The sequence below is a fragment of the Equus quagga genome, chromosome 11 (assembly GCF_021613505.1).
Source record: "Equus quagga isolate Etosha38 chromosome 11, UCLA_HA_Equagga_1.0, whole genome shotgun sequence".
NCBI lineage: Eukaryota > Metazoa > Chordata > Mammalia > Perissodactyla > Equidae > Equus > Equus quagga.
The window spans coordinates 25427915-25454708 of record NC_060277.1 but is presented as its reverse complement, the minus strand read 5'-3'; the positions used below and the strand labels follow the sequence as shown (position 1 = coordinate 25454708).

Below are 26794 nucleotides of genomic sequence, written 5' to 3'. Positions count from 1 at the left end.
TTGTTTTTCGGTAAAGGAGATGAGAAAGTCTTTATTTATACCTGATAGTCATTTTATGAGTACTTTTCTTCAAAGCTAGTGACTTAATTACTTCTCACCAATGTAAATTTGTAATTTTTGAACCAAAGAGATGAACCCAGTCTATAATGGTTGTTACAGAATCAAAGCACTTCAAAACCAATGAAGTTTAGGATCAATTAGGATGCTCTGACAGGGTGATAATGTCAACCTCTGTTAGTGAAAGTCATTCTGGGTGATATGGACCCTTCACACTTCTACTGGATCAATCTCATCAAGGCCCTAATAGCCTAATATCCCCAGAAAAAATTCGATCGAGGCTTCCATCTAAGTTTTACTTACTTTGCCAGAGAAGTAAACTTGAGAAAAAATCTTGTATATTCAAAAAGATGAAGCTCCTCCTCTTTCCACAGAAGGGGTCCTAGTGAGGAAAGGGTGAGGACAGACCTGTTGTAGACCATCCAAAGATGGCCCCTTGGAGAAGATACTGAGGACATAAAAATATTTATCCTTATTTTTTATGTGCTCATTATTTCAGGAGACTTAGTACCAGGAAAAGGCTGCTAATCAGAACCAAAATCTTCCTAGTCTACTGTATGGGGGTAGTGGGAAAGAAGATGGATTGGGACTTCAGCTTGAAAAATGAAACTAACACATAAAAATAAGTCATTTTTATTTTATTTGACAAAATATGGATTATAATCGCAACTATGAGTTAAATTGCTAGAATAAACAAGGAAGAAACTGCTATTTATTTTTGGCACAACTTTCTTTACAAAATTTTAGGTCAATAAAATAGTATATCCTGCACTTTACAATTTGGTTGTTCAAGTCCATAGAAAATCACTTTTATGAAAATATTTTAAAATTTCATCAGTTTTTCAAAAATTCTCTTTTAATTCCTGAATATTTCAGTTACTTTCTTTTAAACTTGTTATGGTGTCATTATCCGTATTGATTTATTTTTTCTTCAAGTTGGCCAGATCCTCATTTGTCAGTGGCTTTGCAAGGATAGATTTGTTTTTTATCTGCATTATAATTGTGGGATTTTTATCACATTTGACAAGCAGTGAATGACTGATGAAAGATACTGACATGATGGGTGGGGTTAGGTACCCAGATCAAGCTGTGAGGGATGTTTGAGGAAGGGCTACATTTTCAAATGGTCAGTTCATTTGTGACTATTTTCTTGTTATGATGATTTTATGTTTCTTTTCAACCTTACAACTGTGGGAATTCAGATATTAAATACTTGCATGAAGAGGACTCTTGAAATCATTCAGCTTCAGATATAACCTAAAACTCTTAATTAGTTATAATGATCTTATGAGCCAGGCTAAATAGTTGCAAAAAACTGTTCAGTAAAGAAAACACAACCAACTCAAGATAAAGAAGCAGGCATCTGGTGTGTCTGGGATAGTCCCTGCTTTGGATCACCTATTCTAGTTTTCTGGGAGGCTCCTGAAACCTGAGGCTCATCCAGCCATGACTCCTGACACACCATACCATCATGAGAAAAAAAAAAAAAGCCTTCGGCAAAGAGTGGATGGGCTGATAGTCTGTAATGATTATTTTTGAGCCATGGCCCCTCCCAAGGAAAAATAATATGTTTATAAACATATATTAGATAGAAACTTATCTGTTAGTGTCTTGATAGGGAAAAGAAAGTTTTGATTATAAGTCCTTGATGTACACCATAAGTAAAACTAAAAAGGCCCAGAACATTCCCCTCTTCTTACACCTCTTTCCCTCCCTGCTCCAAGCACATTTCCTGAGGTCTGGAATCCCGCAGGTTAACATCTAGCCTCTTAGCATCTCTAAGATTCTCTTTCTTTGCAAATCTATAATTCAACACTGTCATGCTCAGAGAGGCAGCCCCAATTAGGAAACTCTAGAGCACCTGCATAATAATAACAGCGAACATTGCCATGTATCAGGCATCATTCTAAGCACTTTATGTACATTAACTCATTTATTATTTAAAATAGGTAGGCACTATTATTATTCCCATTTTATAGGTGGAGAAATTGAGGCACCGAGATACGAAGTTACTTCCTCAAGATCACACAGCTCGTAACTGGCCGAGCCAGGGCTTTGAACTTCTTGGTAGTCTGGGAATCCGATTCTGCGCTCTTAATGACTATGGTATCTCTGAAAATGCTTGACAGTTATTTTCTTCAAAATGAATGAAGTGAGACCGTCACTTTAAGAAAAACAACTAACGGTATTTGTTTCCAGTGATAAAATTTGAGCAAACAAGTAAAAATTAGAATTTTGGAAAACTTGTTGCCGCCACCATGAACTTGACAGCTTCCCAATTCTTAGACATTTTTTTCTGATGAGATTGATGGTGATATTAACAAATGCAGAGTTTTGACATTGTGTAATTAAATGTGTCAACATTTGGAAGATCTACATAACTCATGAAACCAGTATTTTCCGATAACGAATGCATACTCTTACAAAATCATGTATGACAAAAGATCCATTTAAAACATAAGAAAGATTCATGGATTTTAATATAACAATTCAAATATTCTGATATTGTTTCAGATTCTACATTGCAACTAACATTTAAAAAACTACTTCTTGTCAAGTTTTAAAAAGTTTTTAAATAGACTATTTTTTAAAATAGTTTTAGGTTTACAGAAAAATTGAGAAGATAGTACAGAGAGTTTCCATATACTCCCAAATCTAGTTCCCCCATTATTAACGTCTTACATTAGTATGGTACATTTGTTACAATTAATGAACCAATATTGATATATTATTATTAACTAGTCCTTATTTTACTCAGATTTTCTTACATTTTACCTAACGTCCTTTTTCTGTTCCAGGATACCACATTACCTTTACTTGTCATGTCTCCTTAGGGTACTCTTGGCTCTGACAGTTTCTCAGACTTTCCTTGCTTTTGATGACCTTGACAGTTTTGAGGAGTACTGGTCAGTTATTTCTTGGATGGGATTTGTCTGATATTTTTCTTATGATTGGACTGGAATCACGGGCTTTTGAGAGGAAGACAACAGACATCAAGTGCTATTTTCACACGTCATATCAAGGGTACCTACTATCAACATGACTGTCACTGTTGCTCACACTGGTCTGCGATAGTGTTTGACAGGTTTCTCCACCATAAAGTTATTCTCTTCTCCCTCTTTCCATAGTGTGCTCTTTGGAAGGAAGTTCTTGTGAATTCTCATGTAGCATCAAAGAGGAATAGCCACAGTTGCCTGAAAAGGCTATTCAAGTACTTTCCCCTTCCAACTGCATATATGTGTGAGGCCAGATTTTCTATATGCTTCAACCCAAACAACATAGCACAGTAGAGTGAATGTAGGAGCAGATATGAGAATCCTGCTTTCTTCTATTAAGCCAGCCTCTAAAGAGATTTGCAAAAAATGTAAAACAGTGCCACTCTTCTTACTGAATTATTTTCATTTTGGAAAATATAATTATTTTTCTTAAAATGTTATTCATGTTAATTTGATGGGTTGAATGTGATGGTTTTATCATTGTTCTTTTAAATAAATTAATAAATATTTAAAATTTTTCTCAGTTTTAATTTCTAATACAGTAAATATTGGGAGAGATAACCCACATAAATAAAAGCTCTTTGGGTTCCTCAATAATTTTTAAGAATGTAAAGGGATCCTGAAACCAAAAACTTTGAGAACCACTTGCTTTAGGGTTAAACTTCTGTGGACCAAAAATGAAAGAACCCTATTCAAAGGAAGCAAGCTAAAACTGAATTCTAAAGGCTTAATGAGTAAACTGACTATACCTAAATTTTCCTTATTGAGAAATGTAATTTTTACACCTGCAGAAAATTGTTTCCTCAACTGATAACTGTGCTCACAAGTAACTATTTGCAAGAGTAGTTTGTTATTTGTGTCTTAAAAATAATGACAGGTGGCCAGGTGTGTTTGTAAAAAGTCTGAGCAGAAAAATGTATCAGTTGATGCATATGCATGGGTGTACACATTGTTCACTGTCAACTTCTGGTTCATTAACTTTCTCCTTTGGTTCTTAGTATTCAAGGAATGGGCCATCAGATCTGTGTTTTGACCTTCATCTGTCTGTTGATCTTGGTTATGTCATATTAGTTTGTATATCATTAGACTTATACTGTACTGAACAGCGTCTCTTGGGGAGTTGTTAAGAGACATCTTGCTTCTCTTTCTCTGTTTGATGCTTTATTTTGCTTCATGTATTCCAAATGAAACCACTGGTTGTGAACTACTTCTGGTTTGTGTCCTCTGCTTGGTACACACTCAGCAAATACTAAAGGATGAATAGCTTTTATCTCTACTATTTGGCCAAGAGTCAAGACTGATGGTGTTTGGATGCCAGCCGTGGATGGTGATTATCATTAGGGAATAAGGGCATTAATCACCAGAGCCGAGGTAGCCCAGGAATCTCCACGGCCCTTTACCTTCTCAGTAGCAAAACCATTCTTGTAGCATTGCTGATCTGTGTGTGCCCATTTCCCAGATATGCTGACCTCTGGCAATACCACGTCCAAATAAGGCAGGCAGGCAGCCTGGCTAAAGCATAGGGGACAGGTAAGGCAGAAATGAGATTACGAAGAGCTTAGTAGAGAATAGGTCAGATTCTTATAGAGAGGAATGTGTATCCAATGTCAAAAAATGATCTCTAAGTCTTTTTGTTGTTTGTCTTTCTCTGCCCCGATTCCTGGTCAAGCCTTAAGCTAAAGAGTCATAGTCTTGGTGTTGAAAGGTACCTTGAAAGTCATCTTATCTATCCAGTCATGAATCTTCCCTAAAACTGTAGTCCTCTAGTTGCCCTGCAATGTCAATTTGGGGGACAGAGTTGCATGTGTGAGAAGGAATTTAGGACACATGCAGTTAGATATAAAGTTCCAACACACAGACCTGGACTTTAGCCTGTTTCATATGGGCCCTCAGTATTTGTCAAGAAGGTTTGTAGAATGAAATCTCATAATTGACCTATGTGATAATTTGATTTAAAAAGGTAAGATGTATACTAGTAACTTTTTACCTGAATTTATTTAATTATCCTGCAATTTTGTAAATAAAAGAAAAAGAGAATTCTCTGCAAGGTTGGAGGTTGGACTGAAGGATCAGGCTTTACTAATTGTTGATGATGATTTGTATCTTCCAAGGAAGTAACTAAACATTGGGTTAAAAGCTGTTGATATGTTTTTTGTGTTTTACTGTTTTAAAGGAAAAAAGACTTTTAGAAAAAAGCCCAAGAAAAGGGAACTGGATTAGAAATTTGAAAACTGTAGCCACTTAGAATAATTGTGGTCATTTCCATGATGAAAAGCCGGGGGCGGGGGCGTGGTAGTGAAGAAGAATCAGCAGGAATGAGGAAAAACTGAGTCCAGAGAACACCTTCCTATTTTCTTCACATGGCAAGTTTTCTGTTATAGGACACATTGTGAGGCTGAGCAGTCTTGCTCAGCTTCTGTTCCCAAACTAGGACAAGAACAGGCCCTCAGATGATGCGGCATGTGTCTACAGATTGTACACTCTGCAAGCCGCGGGCCTCTCAGACTCAGCTGCCTGAAATTTCTCTGAGGCAGAAAACTTGCTTTCATTTTCTGTGAATATATTTATGTTGTGTGCTAACTGATGTTTAAAAATATGGCTGGTCCCTGTAATGGGGAGAAAGTACTTGGGGGTTCCCTGAGGGTCTTAAGGGAAGAGTAAGTGTGCTAAGAACTGTACACCTTCAACGTGTTCTCTTTCTTAGCAATAAACTTATTGGGAGGATCAGACCTAGTAGTAACACAACTCCTCATATTCCTTTTAAGATCACTTCTACTCTAGGACAGTATGACAAACTAATTAATATTTGCTTCAGTCTTTGGGAGGAGTGTGTCGTTTACTTCCTCAGACAATGATTAAGAAGTATGAGTTAGAGTTAAAAACAATTAAAGTGGTCATTAACTTTTTTAAATTACAATTTGTTGTTAACTTTAAAGTAAATGATCTCGCTTGGCTTTTAATAATAAATATATCACAGCCCTAAATAATAATTGGGAACAGTTCTCTAAACAGAAGACCTATAGGATGAAACAATTGGTAAAGTGCTGAGAAAAAAAAAATCTAAGCCAACCAATTAATATGACTATAAAACACTTTAAAAAGTACTTGTTTGATTTTTAAAAATACTTTCAGCCCTGATGGCTTTTCTAATGCTTACCTACCAACTGACTGGGGTTTTTTAAATAGAAAAAAATGTTATCAGGTAATTTTTTGATTTGTAATTTTTAAGTTTTTCTGTTTCCCAGAATAAAGTATGTGATGTGATATACTCCGTAGTACCTTCCCCCTAAATTAGATCAATTGACTCAAAATTAGTAACTACTTAGTACATTACTACTTAGAATATTTAATGACATATCCCATTAAATATATTATTACTTTGAGATATATTTTATAGAAGAAAGTTTGAAAATTGTGAGAATATACTATTTTTGTTTCTTAAAATAATTTGGTGAAGATATTATTGAGTCAGGCAAAAGATTTTGAGAAGAAAAACTAGAAGCGAGCTATAATATCAAGAAATTATAAAATTTCCACATCTTTTATTGTTAATCAAGAAATATATGTTATATAAGATTTCCCCCCAATATTGTTGCATTGATTCAATGGTCAGCAACTATTTCTTAAGTGCTTCCATATCTGTATGCCACTATGTTATAAGGAATATAAAAGAAGTATAAGAAGTTGCTTTCAAAGAGTTTACAATTTAATAAAGGATAGAACATGAACCAAATACCAGACAGCGTAGTATGGTGGAAAGAGGCCTTTGGGATATTCAAGAGATATGAATTCCAATTCTTACTCAGATGCTATGTAGCTGAGTGGCCTTAGGCAGGTCACTTAACTTCTCGAAGTCCAAGTAACTCATCTGTAAAATGCATGATGTGATCAGCTAATTTCTGTCATTATTTTCAGCTATAACAGTCTATTTTAAAGAGCTGTGCTCACTAGTTAAGTACCTGTTATGAATGCATCAGGAGTTAAAAGTAAAGATGGTAAAGATTGGTAAGATTCTGAGGAGACATGAAATTTAAGGAGGAAATTGATCTTGACCTTGAAAGGTGGGTAGAATTTAGATGAGCAGAAAGTATTTCAACCATAATCTGAAACCAAGCATTGAATGTTTTAGGAGGAACAGGAGATACTTGTCTAATGAGAGCAGAGTGCATGTTGAGAGAAAAGGAAAATAGAGTGAAAATCTCAGAGAGATCAGCCATAAAAACGAGGCAGAGAAATGTAGACTTCTTACCGTGATCCGCAGCGAGTCATTTTGGGTTTTAAGCAGGAACATGGTACGTAAAGTAATGTTTTAGGAAGATTAATGGGGTGGTACACTCTAGGAAAGGTTGTAACTTTCACCAACATCTTCTAGTGGGTCAGCAAATAGTATCTTCTCTTGGGAAGGTCCTTCCTTCAGGGAGGAAACTTGATTAAATAAACAAACATGCTATTAAATATTTGTTTAACTTACCTTATACAGGGGTAACAGAGAGAGCCTTACTCTCTTTATATTTTATGGCACTTCTTCTTAGTCATTTAATAGATATTTACTGAGTACTTAACTGAAAGTTGGCATAGTTCTAGGTGCTATAGGGGTAGCAAGATGAATAAGAGTCAGTCTCCACGCTTACACAGCCTTAATTTAGAAGAGAAAATGGAATCAGTACATGGATCACTAAAATGTGAGGCAGATTTTAATTAGTACCACAGGATCAGTATGACCAGAGTGCTGTAGGTAATCAAAGAGGAACTGGGCCTTGAAGGCTGGAGTGTTGGAGATGTTATTGGTGCAGGGGAGGTAGGGGAGAGTGTGAATGGTGGCTGTTTGGTTGTTCCTAAGGGATCATGAGGAAAACCTTTGTGATCTCTTCCTCCTCGGAGGTTTTATGTATCTATGAGAAACACAGAGATAGGAAATTACAGAGTATATTCAAAGAACTGAAGACTCAGGGGGTCTTCCATTAATGACAGAGTAGCTCCTATTTACCAACCCACCTGTCGATCACAACTGTAAACTCTGGACAAAATCTAAAAAATAACTATCTGGAAGGCACTGTTGAGCAACCAAAAGCATGGAGAAAGTGGAGTGCAGTTAACACTTGGAAGAAAGAATTTGACACTGGTGAATTTCTTATTTTTATAGTTTTCTGCCTGAGAGCAGATCTAGTTAGCCTCATATGAGACATCTGAAACTCAATGGGAACCTGCAATATTCCTGGCTTGAAGAACCAAAGGAGAGTGACCATGGCAGCTGGAAAACAAGAGGAGAAATCATGGAAAGGAGAGATCCCCAGAGGAAAGTCCAGTATTTTTCATGCAAACTCTGCCCAAATCTTGTGCTAACCTGTGAACTATACATGCACTGCTAAGGCTAAAAAAACTGAACAGATATTTCAGTTGCTGCTCATCACAGAGGAGATGGATGGAGTTTGGAGTTTGAGACTAGCCAAGTTAATTACCTGCTAAAATAGCAACAACAAAAATTCAGTGTACTTCGGTGGAATATAAAAGAATCCTAAATTTCCACAATATCCAGACTACAGTCCAAAATTACTAGATGTTTGTAGACACTGGAAAATTTGACCTGTTTTAAAAGAGAAGAGATAATCTACAGAAACTGACTCTGCAGAGACACAGGTGTTGGAATTAGTGGCAAGGATTTAAAAGTAGTTTTTATATCTATACTCAAGGATATAAAGGAAAATATAGTAATAATGAGTGAACCAATAGGAAATCTTAGTAGAGAAATTAAAACTATAAAAAAGAACCAAATGGAAATTTTAAAACTAAAAATTAAAAATTCTAGACCTGAAATTTTTAAAGTTTGCCGTAGGTACTTAATAGCAGATTGCAAATGGAAGGAGAGTCAGTGAACTTGAAGACAGATCAATAGAAATTATGCATTCTGAAAAACAGAGAGAAAAAGATTGAAAAAAAGGAATGAAACCTCATGACATAAGAAACTATATCAAAAGTCAAACTATATCATTGGAGTCCCAGAAGGAAAGGAGAGAGAGAATGGGCAGACATTTCTTTTTGAAAAAATAATGGCTGAAAGTTTTCCAAATTTAATAAAAAAGGTAAATTTACAGATTCCAGAAGCTCAACAAACCCATAGCAGATACAAAGAAAATCACTCTTAGGCATGTCATAGTCAAACTATTGAAAACCAAAGATAAAAAAATTTCAAAGCAGCCAGGGGAACAACAATATGATTAAAGACTGGCTTCTCATCAGAATCAGCAGAGACCTGAAAATAGTGCAACAACATCTTTAGAGTGCTAAAAAGAAAAACCACACAATCTAGAATTCTCTTTCCAGAGAACTTAAGAGTCCTGGTTGGAACTTAGATTATATGTAGGAGAGTGGTGTGGGCTCAGACAGGATAGATGGGTTGAAGTCAGTGTAAAGGGGCTTGCATATCAGGTGATAGAGTTGGGATTCGAATCTTCATTGCCATAAAACAAACTAGTCATTATTTTTTAACAGATCTGGATAATCTGGCAAAGATGTACAAGATTGACACTGCTGCTGCCATATATGGAGACTTTGTGTGCATTAGATGAAACTGCTCCTCAAGATGGGCATGGAGCTAAGTGAGCAAATCACGCTTTTATGTGGCAAAAAGGGTACCCTGTTGGATGCTGCCCCTCACCAGGGTGTGTGGCTTGGCAAACAGAGCATGGACTGGGTTTCTGCTCCTAATTGCCCCCTAAACCAGGTATACATGTTAAATTGGAAAGAACAAGGTGAATATGAGAGAAATTTATAGATTGGATGCAGAGAAGCCTCAGGGCCAAGGACGAGCTACCAAGGACTCTGACGTTTTCAGTTTGGGTGACCAGAGGAATGACAGGACCCTTAACAGAAATACTAGAGGTAGAAGAAGGGAGCTTCTGAACAATTGGAAATCTGGGACTGAATCTAGGACTGAACAATTGGAAATCTAGGAAATGATCTGGAAGTCGTTTGTAGAGATGTGTTATTTTGGAGTCTAAAGGAGTCCGTGAAATCACCTGTTCTGACATCGAAAAAGGAAGAGATGAGGGGTACAGGTGGGGTTGCATAGTCTTATCACAGGAGTCAGTGGAAGTAGATAGAGCCAAAGTCCTAGTACAGATGAATCAAAGGAACAATAGGAACAATACAAATTTCCCACCATTTTATTGAAGAATTTTAAAAGGAAGTAATTTACCATTTTGGTAACATCTTGGGACTCGGATATTACTTTGTAGAAGGTCTTACTAGGCATATATAACAAGCTGCTGCTCTTAACCTAATGTAGCTGCTTTTCAGCCTTCACATGTGTGAAAAATTCTGTAAACTGTAAATTATTCACACTCAGATGGAGATAGAAAATTTATCTTGCATACCAAAAGATATGCAAGATATTCTCAACTTCTTTCCTGAACTTTCTGCATTCCCTTATTATGTCCTAATACAAATCCAGACTGTTAAATATCCCCATCATTTTGGATCACCCTTTGCAATACATTCTTAGTCTGCTTTACTAAAGCTAGTGATGCTTTGCTTTTCTCAGGCTACTTCTTCATACCAATTTCCATTCAATTCCATGTTCATATAATAGATTTCTACTTCCCTACACTGGACACATTCCCTCTCATTGAAAACCTACCTTTTCTAAGAATACCACTCTCCACATTTAGTGCTATGCAACTGATGGATGCTCAGTATGTACTTGTTAACTAACAAAATTAAAAGAGGCTCTACTGTTTATTTTCTGAAGTTCTTACTGACAGTATCTCTCTCTGAATCCCTTTTGCCTCCTATTTAACTGAAAGTAAACTAAATAACAAAACAAGCTTTGAAAGGAAATAGAAAAAGAATAATTTTTGCATGTATTTATTTATACTTTGATTCCAAAAAGTTATATGTGTGTACACAGACACACACATACACACACACATAGAATTAAATAGATTTTTTTTTTAAATTAGGGCAATGGTAAAGAGAGAATAGTTAAGTTGAAAGACAGAAAAAGTTAGTATACATAAATCCATGTCATAAACTTCTACAAAGTTCTTAAAATTGAACAATTAGGGGCCTGCCTGGTGGTGCAGTGGTTAAGTTTGCATGTTCCACTTTGGTGGCCAGTTTGGATCCTGAATGCGGACCTAGCACCACTTGTCAAGCCATATTGTGGGAGATATCCCACATATAAAGCAGAGGAAGATGGGCACAGATGTTAGCTCATGGCCAGTCTTCCTCAGCAAAAAGAGGAGGATTGGCGACAGATGTTAGCTCAGGGCTAATCTTCCTCAAAAAAAAAATTGAACAATTAAATCAACTCTCAGCATCCTCTTAGACAAAGTAGGAAAAAGATATTCAGTAAGTTAGAAGAGAGAAGCAAATTAGTTACTCAGAAGAAGTGAAGATTTTTCTGGCACTTGGGCCTTTCCTAAAGGGACTTCTGAAAGATGGCAGTGGACAATGTCCTCAGCCCCATTCCTGCTGCCAATATAAGTTTGTACCATACAGATTCTTATACACAAGCTAAGGGCATAATGACAAAGTACAGTTCAATGAAGCTAGTGCTATAGAGGTCAACAAGGTGCTTTCAAGTCAGCTTTTCTCTTTCTTTATCTAGCTTGATCCAGAGAAATAGTTTTAAATGTTTATATATTGGATAAACTCTCATTCAAGCCTTTCATGAATGTTGTAGCTTTAGTAAAATTTGGGAGCAGATAATTCAAGGCTGTTTTTTTGACAAGATGGAGTGAAGAATTCTGTTGGTCTTTGGTTTGAAGGGTTTGGCTCCTTGTGTATCCAGCAGCACAGAGAGGCACTCTACCTTGCTCTGATTCGCTTTTTAATATCTTTAGAATATGAATTAGCATTTTCCACCCAGTATTTCTGTGATTTGGAAAGCAGAATAGTGGGAGGAAGCATAATAACTCTCTGATACCCACTTCTTTTCCGACTCTGATTAGGCTTTTCAGATATCCAGATCTAAGAGGATTCCATTTCTTCCCAATGACCTCTCACAAGGAAAAGCGAAACAAAAATAACAAAATCTCTGCATTTGTAAGACTTTAACATGTTCAGAAGTCATCACTCTCAAATTTAAAATAAGTTCTTTGCTATTCTAAAGCCTTTTCTCTTTTCTCTTTAGTTTTCTAAATGTCACTTTTCATGCCTCTTAGCTCCGATTTCCAAAGGGAAAGGAAATTGATTGACCTTTCACTTCAAATGCACATGTAGGACCAGTAGCAAAGGGTACAGAACCTCATCTTGCACCTTGTGGGTAATCTTTCAGATTTCTTCTGGCTAGATCTCAAAGCAAGACAAATTTATAACACTGCCTTTCCTCCCACAGAGATGTAGCAAATACTGCCCTCTACTGCGGGGATGCTCAGGATAGCTCAATTAGTTAATGAGCAGGTGCTAGTCTTTGCTTACTGATTTCAGTGATTTTGGTAGAATTGTGTTGTTACTAATAACTTCATTATTACCATATACATTCCTATTAAAATCATTATATTTAAAAATAGAAAAAAGGATGGAAACATATTTTAGCCTTGGCCATATACATTTATTACCTTCTGTAGTCTGTATAATCAGATATCATAATGTCTGAGGCATTAATAATGTTTAAATTTCCATTTGTTTAGAACAAGTTAAGAAAATCCCTTTTCCAGCGGGAAATTAGAAGGGAGCTGTTATAGCATTATGTTAGTAAATAAATTTGTGGAATAATTCTAACAATGGTTGGGCTATTTTTCTTCCCCCACCGATGTTCTTTTCAGTGCCTATTGGATTGCTAATATCTGGATTAGTCATTTCAAAGAACTAGCTGTTTGTGCAGCTAAAGAAAATTTTCCTCATTCTTTATTATTTTAAATGGTTAATTATACATGGTTAATTAACACTAGAGGATCACATTAAATAAACTAAATACCTTCCAACCAAAAACGCCTTAAAGAAAGTAACTACTGAAATAGTTATACACACACACGCATATATTTGTATACGTCATGTTTTTGCAAAGTGTCATGCTATCTGTGTTCCTGGATATGAAGCATATGGGTCCTCTTATTAGGCTAAATGTCAGTATAATGCACTATTCAGCTCACTTGTGGTGTTCCCTTTTTTCAGAACCTGGTTTGCTTAGGATTGCCTTGAAGCTAAAGAGATTTTAGCAAGGGAGCCATGAGAAACAAAACCTAGTAATCCACAGTGTCCCCATGGCTTCTTATGAAATCTAAAGCTTAAACTTCTCATTACCTTAACTCAGAAACCTTAGATACCATGAGAGCTAGTAGGAGAGTCTGATCAGGTTAAGTAATCCCGTGGTGAGGGTAAATTCTAGGACGCGGTTACACAACGTTTGTAAGGGAGGCTCTGAAGTCCCATTTCCCACAGCTTTACAAACCAGAGAAGCTGTCCTCTTTTTCATCAACTCTAGGCTGCTTTCTGACTATCCCTCATACTACAGTTAATTTGAAAACTTAGTCTAAATAAAGTACCTAGGCAGGACTTTCTAATTCCAGAAGTATCTGGATCCTTTCTAAGTGTTGGGCTCTGAGCTACACTAACTCATTCACTGTTGTTGATTCTGTTGGCTGGTTGAACCCAGCTTATCTCATTTCTAAAAGGAGCAATTCTTGACTTCCCTCAAATTTTAGATGTCTCTTAAACAGTTGACACTCCATCCTAGTCAGATGCCAGCTAATTGTTTAACAAATGATTGTCTGGTTTACTCAATCTCAGGTAGTTAGGATAACAATTTTTTTTTATTGAGTTCATAATAGTTTATATCAATGTGAAATTTCAGTTGTACATTATTTCTTGTCTGTCACCACATAAGTGCTCGCCTTCACTCCCTGTGCCCACCCTTCAGCCCCCTTCCCCTGGTAACCACTGAACTGTTTGTCCATGTGTTTGTTCATATTCCACATATGAGTGAAATCTTATGGTGTTTGTCTTTCTCAGTCTGGCTTCTTTCGCTTAGCATAATTCCCTCTAGGTCCTTCCATGTTGTTGCAAATGGGATGATTTTGTCTTTTTTTATGGCTAAGTAGTATTCCATTGTATGTATATACCACATTTTCTTTATCCAATCATCTGTTGATGGGCACTTGGATTGTTTCCATGTCTTGGCTATTGCGAATAGTGCTGCAATGAACATAGGGGTGCGTATGTTACTTTGGATTGTTGATTTCATGTTGTTTGGGTAGCTGCCCAGTAGTGGGATAGCTGGGTCGTATGATAGTTCTATTTTTAGTCTTTTGAGGAATCTCCTTACTGTTTTCCATAGTGGCTCCACCAGTTTGCATTCCCAGCAGCAGTGTATGAGGGTTCCCTTTTCTCCACACCCTCTCCAACATTTGTTATTTTTAGTCTTAGTGATGATAGCCATTTTAACAGGCATAAGGTGATATCTTCATGTAGTTTTGATTTGCATTTCCCTGATGATTAGTAATGTTGAATATCTTTTCATGTGTTTATTGGCCATCTGTATCTCTTCTTTGGAAAAATGTCTGTTCATATCCTCTGCCCATTTTTTGATCGGGCTGTTTGTTTGTTTATTGTTCAATTGTGTGAGTTCCTTTTATATTATGGAGATTAACCCCTTGTCAGATATATGATTTGCAAATATTTTCTTCCAGTTGGTGGGTTGTCTTTTTGTTTTGATGCTAGTTTCTTTTGCCTTGCAGAAGCTCTTTAGTCTGATGAAGTCCGGTTTGTTTATTTTTTCTTTTGTTTCCCTTGTCTGAGAAGACATGGCATTCGAAAAGATCCTTTTAAGTTCGATGTCAAAGAGTGTACTACCTATATTATCTTCCAGGAGTTTTATGGTTTCAGGACTTATCTTCAGGTCTTTGATCGATTTTGAGTTTACTTTTGTGTATAGTTACAGATTTTTTACCACTAGTTTTTATCGTCTTATGGAGATGTTTTGCAGTTTTTATGTATTGCCTTGCAGTTGTATTGATGCTTTCATTCGGTGATGCTTATTAATAATAATGATGATGCTAATGATAATAATTTCCTGCCTCTTCATATTCTTCTAAACGTTGTATTTTTAACCTATCTCCACATTTTTCATTTTGGTTTTCTAGGCTGTAGGTTATAAGTCAGATGTTTTTGTGCCAATTGTTGGAGTTTTCCACTCCCCAAATGAATTGGAAGTATTCCCAGGAATGAACCTAGCACAGTGCTTTGCATGTATTAGGCACTCAGTAGATCTGCTTTGATGTGGCTTGTGTTTTGAGCAAGTTGTCAGTTCCAGAATCTCCAGGATTAGATATCTCCAGAATTTGGAGATCTATTACATACACAAAGCTAATCAAGTGCGGATGGGGAAAGGGTGCAATTGCCTCTAGTGTGCTGCTTGAATTTTTTGGTGAAGTCATTGTTTCTACAAAGTACATTGTTTCTACAATAACAGAAACATTGTTTCTGTTATTCTGTTAAAATAAGAATATGACGCCCCCCAAAAGAGTACTGTATTAGCCGTTATTATTTGGCCATAGAGGGATAGTTTAGCAAAGATCTGGCGCATTTAGGAAGAACTGGCCTCCTGCCATTGAGACTTTGTAAGTCAAGTAGTAAAACTTTGTAGCTCCCCGAAGAACACCTTCTGAAGTAGAATGTGGTAGTATTTTCCGGAATTGTGAGATATTTTCCAGCTGGGTGCTATAGACTTCATATTAATGAGATTTCTCATCCTAAGGTGCCAGATGACTAATCTTGGGAAATTATTTGCTGTACAAATACACACATTTCAGTGCTCTATTTTTCTAATTAATATCTTTGTTAATTTGATGCACATAAGTTGTTTTAACATCAATTCACATGATATTTTTAGTTTGTTTTGAAAAGAACATATTCATCTGAATTCCACTCAAGCATTTTTTTTTCTATTAAAAGGTACTTCTATTTAAGATATGAGGTATTGTCATTTCTCTGTAAACAAAGCAAGTTACCACAAATACTTGTATAATGAGGAGCTTTCAGGGTATCACTACGTAGAATTTGTAAAGAGGCGTCTATACAGATAAAGAGTAACCCTTAGGACAGTATAATCTAGACAGCGCTTGAAATAATAATCGTCCTACTTGAGCTGAAATAATGGTGGCAGAAGAAGCATTAGCCAGGCAGAGAAAAAAAGAAACTCAAGCTGACAGCTCATTCGTGTATGTTGAAGTGGATCAGCCACTCACTGCAGGGCAGAAGGCAGCCTGGTGGTAACGCTCGTGCATTTCACATTGGTGTAGCATTGAGTAAATCCCCACCCCTGGCACCAGGGTCAAACCGAAGCAGACAGCTTCTCTCATACTGTTGCTGTTTCTCAGGCAGGAGAAAGAAGATGTCAAGCAAGCTCTTTGTTCCTACAAGTTTGTTCGAGAAACTGTGCTACATATAATCCACCTGTATACTCTCGGTAATTAAGGAAAACAAATGCTCTTTGCAAAGTCATTATAGATTTAAAGTTCTTTAAGTTTTCATCAGGTTTCCACAGAAACAAAGAGTTTGAAACAATAGTCGAGAATGCACAAACCATCGAATAAGTGGATTTTAATTGTTCCTGTTCAGAAAATTATTCAGATAACCAGCCACATCAAAGACTATTAAACTTTTTAATTGCTCAGGTAGAAAGATGGAGAATGTCATCATTATCTATCATAAGAAGAACCTGCATTAGATAATGATACTTGAATTCTGAGCTAGAATAACATACTCAAGGATGCTACTAACTGAAGTGCCATTTAGTACTCAAAAATAATCATATGCTTTAATTATTCATAGGACACAATGCACGAATTTACAATACTAATTGTGATTTCAAAAAATGTCTTATGCTATGGTTTACTTACATATGAGATCAATTAATGCAAAACAAAAGTATAAATATTAGCAACTCCCTTTGATATTGTATGCTTGCAATTTAGTGATAGTGAGGTCAAGAGTGGAGAAATGTGTCTTCTCTGTGTTTTGCTAAGTTCTCGTAGGATTTAGTACAGTGCTTTGTATTAAGGATTCAGTAGTTATAATTGATTTTGAAGAAGACTTGGTGATAGTGTATTCAGTTTTCACCAATCTTGTATTATGCAAGCCTGAGTTCCCTGGGCTGTGCTAGATGCTAGGGACATGGAGGTAGATACGATAGTGCTGGCCCTGTTGGGACTCCCTGTCTTGAACAGGGGAGTAAGTGAGGGTGGCAACTGCAAATCTAAACAGATTTGTGACTCCTCAGGCTCTTTAATTTATGCATTTATTGAATATTTTACACATTCACTCTTCATTATTATTAGGAAAGATGCAGGGGACTAAATAGCTGAAAAACAAAAACCAATGTAAAGTATACAGACTTTGAATTAGTAAAGATCGCCAACATTGTTTTGCTACATCATTCTCTTTTTACCCTTTTTTGTTATAATGTATTTTGTTTCTCTCCCCTTTGGAAAATGCGGAAAAATCTAAAAAATAAACAGGATCAGAAGTCTCTAAGTCTATCACTTAGACCATTTAGAGATAACAATTATTAGCATTTTTTTACATATTTACTTAGCCTTTTTCCTACAAATGTATTTTGAGCAAAACAGACACCTTAATACAGTTATAATTTTGCATTATGCTTTTTTCACTTAGCTTTTTTACCAAAGTTTGTTTCCCTATCATAAAATATTTTTCATAAACACCATTATTTGTTGGCAACGTATTATTCCATTATATCCATGTGCCATAATTTATTGAGCATTCCTCTGTTGTTATATTTTAAAATTACTTTTTGGTTTGCATAGTTATAAATAATCCTTTTGTATAGCCTTTGGTTGCATTTCTGATGATTTCCTATAGATTGATTTCTAGAAGCAGAATGACTGGGTTAAGTTTATGTCTCTTTTTAGGACTCAATACAATCCAACAAATTTTTTTCTGGAATAACTGAACTGATTTACTCTTCCAGCAGCAGTGACTGTCTTATTACATGCTTGCCAGCATTGAGTAGTATCATTTATTTTTCTTTGCAGAATTGCTATATGAAAAATATCTCTTCTTTTGTCTTTCTTTAGTTACTACTGAGCTTGACTATATTTTTCTTTTGTTTATTAGCCTCATACTTTTTATATTTTCTGTTCTGTGAATTGCATATTCAAATTCTTTATGCATTTTTCTGTTGGCATGCTCTTACAATTTCCGTTTTATTGCAGTCATTCCTTGTCTCCCCGATTCCTTTTTCATGTCAACTCGTTCTCTGTGGCTTTTTGTTTTTATTTGATTGAGTCCATGTTTTCTTACTTTCTGTAGGGATACCACATAATTTTCTGGCTTTTTTTCTTCTAGTTCTTGTATACAGTAAATCATAAGTTTTATTTTTGGAAATAAGTTTTCTACTACACCTTAAAAATTCCAAAATTGATTACAAAAATCAATGTATCATAAAATAAATGGCAATATCTTTGTTTACATATATTTATCAATTATGTAAAACTGATCTTTTGCTATAAAAGCTAGATCATATTTTTCTACATGTGCTGGACTTGTTAGTGTCTTCTAAAATGTGGGCTTTTCCTAGTAAATCTCTCTGCAGCAAGTACAGTATTTTGGTTAGCTATTGCTGCATAACAAATAACCCTTAAAATTCAGTGGCTTAACAAAATAAGCATTTATTATTGCTCTGTAGTCTACAGGTCAACTGGGAAGTTTCTTTTGATCTGTTTTGGGCTCACTTATGCATCTGCAGTCAGCTTTGCTGATCTTGGTTGGGCTTGCTCATCCGTTTGTGGGGCCAGCTGGCTGTAGACTGGCCTAGGATGCTTTCCCAGTTTAGGTAATTGGCTCTTCTTATGTCCCCTCCTCCTCCAGCAGGCCAGCTTACGTGGTACAATAGAGTGAGTGGAGGCATGCAAAGCCTCTTGAGACCTAAGCTCAGACGTGGAAAATTGTCACTTTTGTCTCCTTCTATTGGCCATGGTAAATTATAAGCCTGGCTCTGGTTAAAGAGTTGGTCAGATAGACTCCATGTCTTAATGGGAGAGCTGGAAAGTCACAATCCAAAGGGTGTGGACAAGGAGGCAAGAACAGTTGGAGCCATTGCTGTAATCAGACTGCCCCACATAGGCATTCTTCATTTCTCCAAAAACATTTTAAATGGGTTTGAAATTATCATAATTTCCTAGAGAATTTTTTAGTTAATGCATTTGAATGCCCCGCATACCTTTAAACACTGAATGCTATGGAAAGAGGGGATGAATAATCCTGTGGCAACAGTATCAACTTATCAGTCCTAGTGATCAGGATGTCACATCAAAAATGATACCATTTGTGAGGCACGTGGGGCTGTATAAGATGTTTGGCAGCGTCTATATGTGGTTTGGTGAAAACATTTGTTATATTCCTCTATATTGTATAATCATGAAAAGAAAAATAAATTTACAAAGATATTTTAGAATATATCAAATAATGAATTAGAATAAGACTTTCAAATAAAATCTTTTCAAATTTCTAATGAGAAAGTTGCCTCCATGAACATAACTTTTTAAAAATAAGATTTGATGCTGAAAATGCAGTTCCTGATTAAAATTTTTTAGTGGTAATCTGAAGAAAATTTGAGAAATTTTTTTTTTCTTTTGTGAGGAAGATTGCCAATAAACTAACATCTGTGCCAGTCTTCCTCTATTTTATGTGGGATGCCAACATAGCATGACTTGATGAGCAGTGTTAGGTCTGCACCAGGATCTGAACCCGCAAATCCCAGGCCACTAAAGTGAAGCGTGCAAACTTCACCACTATGCTACCGGCTGGCCCTGAGGAAAAATTATTTTTAATTTAATTTTTAATTTAATTTTTTAAATTGAGTTCATAATAGTTTACATCATTGTGAAATTTCGCTTGTACATTATTTCTTGTCTGTCACCATATAAGTGTTCCCCTTCACCCCCTTGCCCACCCTCCAGCCTCCTTCCCCTGGTAACCACTGAACTGTTTTCTTTGTTCATGTGTTTGTTTATATTCCACATATGAGTGAAATCATATGGTGTTTGTCTTTCTCAGTCTGGCTTCTTTCGCTTAGCGTAATTCCCTCCAGGTCCATCAATGTTGTTGCAAATGGGATGATTTTGTCTTTTTCTGGCTGAGTAGTATTCCATTGTACATATATACCACATCTTCTTTATCCAATCATTGGTTGATGGGCACTTGGATTGTTTCCATATCTTGACTGTTGCAAATAGTGCTACAATGAACATAAGGGTGCATATGTTACTTTGAATTGTTGATTTCATGTTGTTTGGGTAGATACCTAGTAGTGGGATAGTTGCGTCATATGGTAGTTCTATTTTTAGTTTTTTGAAGAATCTCCATACTGTTTTCCATAGTGGCTGCACCAGTTTGCATTCCCAGCAGCAGTGTATGAGGGTTCCCTTTTCTCCACACGCTCTCCAACATTTGTTATTTTTAGTCTTAGTGATGATAGCCATTTTAACAGGCATAGGTGGTATCTTCGTGTAGTTTTGATTTGCATTTCCCTGATGATTAGTGATGTTGAATATCTTTTCATGTGTTTATTGGCCATCTGTATCTCTTCTTTGGAAAAATGTCTGTTCATATCCTCTGCCCATTTTTTGATCGGGCTGTTTGTTTTTATATTGTTCAGTTGTGTGAGTTCCTTATATATTATGGAGATTAACCCCTTGTCAGATATATGATTTGCAAATATTTTCTCCCAGTTGGTGGGTTGTCTTTTTGTTTTGATGCTAGTTTCTTTTGCCTTGCAGAAGCTCTTTAGTCTGATGAAGTCCGGTTTGTTTATTTTTTCTTTTATTTCCCTTGTCTGAGAAGACATGGCATTTGAAAAGATCCTTTTAAATTTGATGTCAAAGAGTGTGCTACCTATATTATCTTCCAGGAGTTTTATGGTTTCAGGACCTATCTTCAAGTCTTTGGTCCATTTTGAATTTATTTTATGTATGGCGTGAGATAATGGTCTATTTTCATTCTTTTGCAAGTGGTTGTCCAGATTTCCCAACACCATTTATTGAAGGGACTGTCTTTTCTCCATTGTTTGTTCTTGCCAACTTGGTCAAAGATTAGCTGTCCATAGATGTGTGGTTTTATTTCTGGGCTTTCAGTTCTGTTCCACTGATCTGTGTGCCTGTTTTTGTACCAGTACCATGTCGTTTTAATTACTATGGCTTTTCAGTATATTTTCAAGTTAGGGATTGTGAGGCCTCCAGCTTTGTTCTTTTTTCTCTGTATTGCTTTAGCAATTCAGGGTCTTTGGTTGCCCCATATGAATTTTAGGATTTTTTTGTTCTATTTCCGTGAAGAATGTCATTGGGATTCTGATTGGGATTGCATTGAATCTGTGGATTGCTTTGGGTAGTTTGGACATTTTAACTATGTTTATTCTTCCAATCCATGTGCATGGAATCTCTTTCCATGTCTTTATGTCATCATCTATTTCTTTCAATAATTTCTTCTAGTTTGCATTCTGTAAGTCCTTCACCTCCTTGGTTAAATTTATTCCTAGATATTTTATTCTTTTTGTTGTGTTTGTAAATGGAATTGTATTCTTGAGTTTCTCTTTCTGTAAGTTCGTTATTATAGAAATGCAAGTGATTTTTGTAGGTTGATTTTGTACCCTGGAACTTTACTGTAGTTGTTAATTATTTCTAATAGTTTTCCCATGGGTTCTTTAGGGTTTTCTATATATAAGATCATGTCATCTGAACAGCCAGAGTGTCACTTCTTTACTCCCTATTTGGATTCCTTTTATTCTCTTCTCTTGCCTAATTGCTCTGGCCAAAATCTCCAGTACTATGTTGAATAAGAGTGGTGATAGAGGGCATCCTTGTCTTGTTCTTGTTCTCATAGGCATGGCATTCAGTTTTTCCCCGTTGAGTATGGTGTTGGCTGTGAGTTTGTCATATATGGCCTTTATTATGTTGAGGTAATTTCCTTCTGTCCCCATTTTGTTAAGAGTTTTTATCATAAATGGCTGTTGGATCTTGTCAAATGCTTTCTCTGTGTCTATTGAGATGATCATGTGGTTTTTATTCCTCATTTTGTTAATGTGGTGTATCACAGTGATTGATTTGCGGATGTTGAACCATCCCTCTGTCCCTCGTATGAATCCAACTTGATCATGATGTATGATCTTTTTGATATATTGCTGTATTCAGATTCTCAATATTTTGCTGAGGATTTTTGCATCTATGTTCATCAGCGATATTGGCCTGTAGTTTTCCTTTTTTGGATTGTCCTTGTCAGGCTTTGGTATCAGAGAGTTGGCCTCACAGAATGTGTTAGGAAGTGTTCTGTCTTCCCTAATTTTTGGAACAGCTTGAGAAGGATAGGTATTAAATCTTCTCTGAGTGTTTGGTAGAATTCTCCAGGGAAGCCATCTGGTCCTGGGCTTTTATTTTTTGGGATGCTTTTGATTACTGTTTCAATCTCTTTACTTGTGATTGGTGTATTCAGATTATCTATTTCTTCTTGATTCAGCTTTGGGAAGTTGTAGGAGTCTAAGAATTTATCCATTTCTTCTAGATTGTCCATTTTGTTGGCATATAGGTTTTCATAGTATTCTCTTATGATTGTTTGTATTTCTGTGGTATCTGTTGTTATTTCTCCTCTTTCATTTCTAATTTTATTTATCGGAGCTTTCTCTCTTTTTTTCTTTGTAAATCTAGTTATGGGTTTGTCAGTTTTGTTTATCTTCTCAAAGAACCAGCTCTTTGTTTCACTGATCCTTTCTACTGCCCCTTTTGTTTCAATTGCATTTATTTCTGCTCTGATTTTTATTATTTCTCTTCTTCTGATGACTTTGGGCTTTGTTTGTTCTTTTTCTAATTCAGTTAGGTGTAGTTTGAGATTGCTTATTTGGGATTTTTCTTGTTTGTTAAGGTGAGCCTGTATTACGATGAATTTCCCTCTTAGTGCCAATTTTGCTGCATCCCTTATGAGTTGGTATGGTATGTTTTCATTTTCATTTGTCTTAAGAGATTTTTTTGTTTTCTCCTTTAGTTTCTTCAATGATCCACTGGTTGTTCAATAGCATGGTGTTTAGTCTCCACATCTTTGTCCCTTTCTCAGCTTTTTTCTTGTGATTAATTTCTAACTTCATAGCATTGTGATCAGAAAAGATGCTTGTTATCATTTCAGTATTCTTAAATTTTTTGAGGCTTGCCTTGTTTCCCAAGGTATGGTCTATCCTTGAGAACATTCCATGCGCACTTGAGAAGAATGTGTATTCTGCTGTTTTTGGATGGAGTGTTCTGAATGTGTCTGTTAAGTCCAACTGGTCTATCTTTTCATTTAATTCCACTGTTTCCTTGTTGATTTTCTGTGTGGATGATCTATCCACTGATGTGAGTGGAGTGTTATGTCCCCTACTATTATTGTGTTATTATTAATATCTCCTTTTAGGTTTCTTAATAGTTGCTTTATGTACTTTGGTGCTCCTGTGTTGGGTGCATAGATATTTATAAGTATTATGTCTTCTTGGTAGAGTGTCCCTTTGATCATTATATCCTGCCCCTCTTTGTCTCTCTTTACCTGTCTTATCTTGAAGTCTGCTTTGTATGATAGGAGTATCATGACACCTGTTTTCTTTTGTTTGCCATTAGCTTGGCATGTCATCTTCCATCCCTTCATTCTGAGCCTGTGTTTGTCATTGGAGCTGACATATGTTTCCTGGAGGCAGCATATTGTTGGGTCTTGTTCTTTAATCCATCTCACCACTCTGTGTATTTTTGTTGGAGAATTCAATCCATTTACATTTAGGGTGATTATTGATATATGAGGGCTTAATGCTGCCATTTTGTCACTCGTTTTCTGGTTTTCCTGCATTTCCTTTGTTTCTGGTCCCATGTGTTTCAGTCTACCAACTGGGTTATGTAGTTTTTTATGTTGGCTTTCTTTGCTTTCTCATTATTTATTATTTGTGTCTCCATTCTACTTATTTGTTTAGTGGTTACCCTGAAGTTTATAAAATCTCATAAATAAGATAGTCCATTTTCTGATGGCCTCTTATTTCCTTAGACTAAACTGATTCAGTCCCCTCCCTCTTCCCATCCTATGTTGTTTTTGTCACATCTTATTCCATATTGTTTTGTGAGTTTGTGGTTAAAATGACAAGATTTTCTTTGTTTTTGGTGTTTTCCTTCCTTTTATCTTTAATGTTATACTTGAGTATTTGCTAACATTTTCTGATGTATGGCTACGATTTTCTGATTTTGTCTACCTATTTATCTCCTTCCTTTGTGCTTTGTAACCCCTTTCTCGCTTTTTTTTTTTTCCCAGTATGAGGGCGGATTTCTTATAGGGGGTTCTTGTGGCTACAAACTCCCTTAGCTTTTGTTTATTTGGGAAAGTTTTAATTTCACCATCATATCTGAAGGACATTTCGCTAGATAATGTATTCTTGGCTGAAAGTTTTTGTCCCTCAAAGATTTGAATATGTCATTTGAGTCTCTCCCAGCCTGTAAGGTTTCTTCAGAGAAGTCTGCTGAAAGCCTGACAGGGGTTCCTTTGTGATTTACTTTCTGGTCTGGAGATTTAATATAATCTTTGATATTGCTTGAGGGCATGGCTTTGTTTTTTTGCATTGTGATATTATTTGGTCACAGTTACCACCTATCGCCACTGGGTGGGTGTCAAGAGCTGCATATTCGGAGCCCTCTGCATTCTGCTGCGATCCCAGCCACTGGAGCCAGTGCTGGGCAGGTGGGGGAAGGGGCGCTTTCTCCTAGGTGCTCTCAGGGTTTTCTCACTCTGCCCTCACTATCTGCTTTCCTGGGGTTTTGGCTTGATGAAGTCACCCCCCCAGTAGCTTTCACCTTGGTAGGGGGGCCTTCCCCTAGGCTGCGAGGGACCTCAGGGGTCTTTGATGTTTCTGTGAATATGTGCACCCTCCCCACTTCCTTCCCTCTTGGATGCTGCATGCAGTCCCAGATCACAGTCTTTTAGGGAGGGAGCGAAGTTTTCTCTTACCCCATTCCACCTTCTTTGAGGGGGGCTCCAGCCTCTCCGCCTTCTGGTGTATGGCTGCGTGGGTCTCTCAGATGTCTTTTGTGTTGTGCTGATGTCCTCTATTGGAATATGAATGTCTTTTTCGTTGTATCATGGACGGGAGAGATCACTGGGAGAGCTCACTCTGCCGTGATGCTGACATCACTCTTGAGAAGTCCCAAGGAAAAACTTTTGATAGTTACTATCTTGTGTGAATGAGAATCTTTGTTCACACAGGAGGTGTTAGAAAGTCTTCCACTTCAATAGTGGTGGACTCTTTGTCAGAAATTTGTACCAACCTTGTAGTTGGGACAACAAAGGGAGCTGGATGAAATACGTATTAGGACAGGCTACCTGCTGAAACAAACAGTCCCAAAATCTCTGGGACTTAACAAATAAACATGTGTTTCTTGCTCATATCACCATCCAGTGCAGGTTGGCCAAGAAACTCTGCTCCATGCAGTTCTTCATGGATCCAGGCTTCATCTCACTTGTGCTTCATGCAGTCCTTCATGGATCCAGGCTTCATCTCACTTGTGCTTCATGCAGTCCTTCATGGATCCAGGCTTCATCTCACTTGTGCCTCTGCCCTCCTTTAAGTCCTCAAAGCCCTCTCTTTTGAGCCAGCAGATGAGTAAAGGAAGTGAGGGTTCTGTGTGGGAGGTTTTTATGGGCCAGATCAAGAAGTGATGCATATCACTTACTCTTACATTCCACTGGCCTGAACTTAATCATACGGCCACACCTAAATGCAAGAGAGGCTGGGGAATATAGACAAGCTCTGTGCCCCGGAAAATGAGGAAAACATGGATATTGATGAGCACTAGCAATCTTCTTTTAAAAAGTGAGCTGAGCTTAACTGAGCTTACTTTTGGCAGCCTCACTGAGTTAGTGGGACAGAAGTCAGGAACTAGGGCAGCTAAGGATGTGACCTGGTAAACTGCTCCCCACTTTGGATGGAACCCTGCAGACCTGCACTCTAGGAATAAGTATGGACAAGAAGTAAACCAGCTGTCTTGTGGACTTCAGTCACACTTGTGTGAGCCGAGTATCTCAGAATACTTCCAGTCTTGAACTTGGACTTTTTTTCTACAAGTATTTTTTTCCAAAGATAAGTCCACTACACAAAGATAGCCAGATATATGAGGAGACAAGACACTATGGATGTGAACAAGCAAATGCAAAAACAATAAAATTAGCGACACCAGATATTGGAATTAATGAGTCCATATTTTAAATAACTAAGCTTACATGTTCAAAGAGATTTTTTTAAAAAAAGCTAGGCTTGGAAATTTAAGTGTAGGGATCTAGGGACTATAAAAAGAGATATATCAGCTTTGAGAAATTCTAGAACTGTAAAGTACAATAACCAAAATTAAGAACTCAATGGATGAATTGAAGAGCAGATAAAACACAGCTAGGGAGAAATATAGTGGACTAGAATATCAGTCAGTGGAAACCATTCAAAAGGAATCATGAAGGGGCCGGCCCTGTGGCTGGTTGGTTCAGTTCATGTGCTCTGCTTCAGCCGGTTCGGATCCTGGGCGTGGACCTAGCACTGCTCATCAAGCCATGCTGAGGCAGCGTCCCACATGCCACAACTAGAAGGACCCACAACTAAAATATACAACTATGAACTGGGGAGGCTTTGGGGAGAAGAAGGAAAAATAAGTAAATAAATAAAATCTTAAATAAAAAAATGAGTCATGAAGAAGTGAAAAAAGGAAAATACTAAAGAAAGGATAAAAGAAATGGAGAATATG

General features: G+C 36.8%; 1 protein-coding gene across 2 annotated transcripts in view; it reads left to right on the top strand.

Annotated features, from left to right (window-relative positions):
- Positions 1-26794, top strand: part of AFG1L (AFG1 like ATPase) — a 194708-nt gene that overhangs the window by 156622 nt on the left and 11292 nt on the right. The gene's annotated exons all lie outside the window — the stretch shown is intronic.